Genomic DNA, 4,273 nt, shown 5'->3' on the forward strand with positions numbered 1-4,273 from the left:
GTTGTTCAAAATAAACAGTATAAAATATTGAACAGCAAAGGGATCCAGTATTATGTTTCAACACACAATTGTAATTGGTTCTGTTCAAAACAGAAGCATCAGGTGCCTCGCACAGTCACACAGCACAGAGATCTGGCTGCACAGGACAGCTGGCTGAGCAGAGGGAGGGCTGGAACTGCCCTCCAGACACTGACCTGTAAATATCATCATAAAATCATGATAAAAATATCATTTACAGATCATAAATCCTAAAGCTGCAAATTTTATTGTAAAATATTACATTAGTTCACTAAATAAGGGCAAGAAAAGTTAGCAGGGTGTTTATCTTTTCTTTTAAAAACCCTGAAACGTGAAAACATCAAGGAGTATTTTCTGAGACAGCTGGAAACTAGCCCATACAAATTTCTAGGCTATAAATTGATTTCAATACAAACTTGACTTTTTTTCATTCCTTTTTAATTTCAAAGCTAGGAGAAAATCTTTTTGATCATGAGTTATTGAATCCTGTAGTGAGTATTTTAGAAAACTGAGTAAAATCCATCTGAAGTTGTAGGCATTCAAAAAATACAAACTTGAAGAATATAACCACACCTTCAGATTTACCCAGGTCCTTTGCTCCAGGCTGATTCTAGCATGACATATGTTTTGTTCTCTCAAAACATCCCAAGCAGGAATCAAAATATCCCGGCAGAGCTCCTTGGGCACAGGTTTTTGAATGTCTATATGTTCAACCCTCCCTGGGCTGAGTTGTCTGCATTTGTATCCAGCTGTGCACTCGCTGAGATGCTACTATCACTCTGCTCCCCAGGTACTACAGCTGGAGCAGGGGCACAGTGTGCAGCTGCCTACACTCACCATCTCAGGAGCAGGACCTTTTCACTCTTAGCAGCCCTTAAATTTTTTCTCCGTGACTGCAAAAGACACGGCTGTAAAAATTGGACCTGGACATCTGTTTTGCAGCTATTCTTAGTCTCACTCCACCTCTGGGATCCTCCCAGTTCCCCTGGTTTTGGGATCTCCAGCTGGTGTCCACACACTGAACTCAGGACTATTCCTCTCCCCCTAGCCAAGTGCCTTTCCAGATAATGCCTGGGACATAGCCACAGCACGCTGCATCTTGTCTGAGGTTCCTGATGGCTCCCTGTCTGCTGGAGTGGCTCAGTCCTGGCCTTTCCTGGCAAAAATACTGTATTACCCCCAAGGATCAAGGCTCACCAACATTTCTCACAGCAAATTAAGCAGAGAACCTTCTGCATAACCCATGAATCTCTCAGCAGCAATTAACAGGTGGTTCATTGATCCAGCTACTGCTGTTACAACCACTGCCCATAATTGCTGGGATGGAAAGTGCTACTTCCATGGAACACACTTACCACTCACTGCCTTAATGGCCCCAGAGTGGCTGCAGTGTGGAGATGGACACAAACTGAAATGTCAATCTCATAACTGATTTTATTGGTAGCATCACCTCTAGTCTCCTGGAATTATGGATTATGAAAATTTCTTGGAAGTAATTCGATGTTAAATGGTTTTGGAACAGGTCCTTTATGGCTTGAGGGGCTAATATTGTATTAGACTCATGTTGTGGGGCATTGATTAATGAAAGAGAAAAGAGAAGGAAAGCTGAGGTAGATACGAGGGTCTGTGGTGGGAGTTTTAAAGACTGAGAGATAGATTTGTGGGAAAACTTGTGTGAAATGAAAAGACAAATTCTAAAATGGTCTGTTTAAATCTGGCTCTTCTCCACAATGTGGTACAATTACAGACACCTGGTCTGTTCTGAGAGAGCTCTCAGATGCACTGCTCTGCACGAGCAGATTTACCCCGATTCTGTCTGCAGCACAGGGCAAAGCAGAAGTCCCAAGCACATCCAAAAGACTAATGTGAGTCTCCAACAGGGGCTCTGATCAAATCCCTCCACCTCTGTCCCAGCACTGTTCACCACTGAAGTGCTTGACTGCATTTATCTGCCCTTGATGTAGCCCAGCTTTGCCTTAGGCGCTTCTGCCCCTCCCCAGGAGAAGGGGATGCTCACAGACACACACACAGGTTGGGCTGGGGAGTGAACTGACAGGCACAGGGATTTGAACTTGGCCATGTGGGGGGAATATTCCCCACTTCCCCTGACTTCTTCAGTTTTCCCCACTGGAATCTCAATCCCAGGAGTCTACCTACTAGGAGACAAGAAGTAGCAGTGGCTCTTTCTGCTGCAGAAGAAACTTAGTTAAATACATCCCAAGACACTTTTTACCTGCAGAACTCTGTGACTTTTCACTTTGGCTTGAGAAGCATAAAGTGAGTCAGTAGAGCAAGAGTTCAGCCTAACTAGATTCCTGACTGGGTGAACACAGCAAAAATATACAGCAAATAGCAGAAGGACCCATAGTCACATACTACCAGGATTATGCAGATAAGCCACCAACACAGTATTTCTTTTTTAAGGTATTTGTGACATATAGGAGGAAATATTTCTTACGGAATTTCATTTGTATCTTATTCTGAGCAAGTTCTTGTCCTTCCTTTGCCAGAGGCTTAATCATGTTACAACCAGGACAAGGCATTCAAGGTCTTCATTGGGCGACATTTGAAGGCCTTAATTTCATGACTCTATTAAAATTTGCTCATCATACAGTCCAAGCTGACCCCTGGCAAACTGATCCATGCAGATGTTCTCAAATCATGGGCAGATTTGGGACCACTGGATGTCACTGTTGCCCCACATAAGTGATGCTGATGGGCCTTCCCTGGGCACACAGCAGGTGGCTCTGAGAGAAAACGGTGGCATTGAAGCAGCATAAAAAGCAGAAAGCTGCTTATTTTTTCAAACAGAGCATTAAATAGAAAGAGTAGAATTGCAAGAAGCGGGGAGTGAATTTTGCTCAGGGCTCACTGCTGTCCCCCAAGGGTGACGTAAGCTCTTCTCCTTGGGGTCTGCGGCAGCGCGAGCTCAGAGCTCAGCCAGACACTCACACACAGCCTGCAGGAGGAAACATGTGCCGAGCTGGCACATGCTGGAATGAGACACGGGTTGTGTCCCTGTCACCTCCGCATTACTGCTTAATGCATGAGCCTGAGGGGCTGAGCAGGCTGTTAAGCCCAGCTCACGGCGCGCTGTAATCCATCTGCAGAACAGGAGAGCTGAGCTGCAGCAGCAGGACTCCCCCACCTCACCTCCAGCTCCTTTTTAAATATGCTCCTGTCCAGATCCTGGGCATATGTACCGTGCAGGAACAAAAACAGAAAAACAAATATAGCAGTAATACTGTCCAGTGGTTAAGAATTTTCACTGCCATTCTTCCACAGGACAGAAACACCTTCTGGAAGAGGAGTAAGAACCATAAGCTGGTCTCAGATATTCCTTAGATTTACATTTAAAATCAATTGTGCCAGTGAGACAGGGTCTCTCTTGCACAAGACCACCAAAATTACAAACCAGAGATCTGGCCCTGTGCCTTTAATCTGTGCTACTCTTTAAATCCCCCTTCTTTGGTAAAATCTTTATGATATTCATGTAAAAACAGCGGAGTAATAGTTCATCTGAGCTGAACACCACTGTCCAGACAGGAGTTCAGAAAGAAAAGGACCTCCAGAATAGTCTGCAGAAGGAGCCCTTTTCACTAAGTCTATTCCATCAACTGTGTAAATGGGCACTTCTGATCAGTAGCATTCCCAAACAGGGGTCATGATGGGATCCCTAAATTTACAGCTTCCCTCAATGCATATGAAATGGAGGAAAACTCTGATCTCAAGCTTCATGATACATGCATCTACATTTAGAAGTTACTTGAAGACTGGAAACTTACTGTTCATAACTCAAGGATTTCTACATGGTTATGATGATGCTCAGCAAAAATATGAAAGCTCCAGTTACTCCCAAGAGCCACCAAAACTGGGTGGTTCAGCAGTGAAAACAGGCTAAATATTTCAGTCAACTGTGGACAAAAACAGACAAAAGCAAGAGGAAAAAATCTTGTTCCATAATAGCCCATGGATATATGGCTGCAGATGTGGAAGAGAGAGCAGTATGTCAATGGCAGGATTTCCTCCATAGGCACTGCATCCAGCTGGGGAGTCGGAGCTGCCTGAACAATGTGAACTTTTCTGCCAGGAAAGTACCAATGACACAGAAACTCAAACAGAGAAATGTCATAGCCGAGATTTTTTCCACAGCCTGAACTCAGTGTGTCACATCATTGCTGCTTTTCTCATTCCCTGTGGCTGGGGAATTTCTTAAAGTGATAATAACCTTTTCACTAGATATGAACAAAAACCC

This window comes from Corapipo altera, unplaced genomic scaffold (assembly GCF_003945725.1).
Source record: "Corapipo altera isolate COAL_440 unplaced genomic scaffold, ASM394572v1 65, whole genome shotgun sequence".
Classification (NCBI taxonomy): domain Eukaryota; kingdom Metazoa; phylum Chordata; class Aves; order Passeriformes; family Pipridae; genus Corapipo; species Corapipo altera.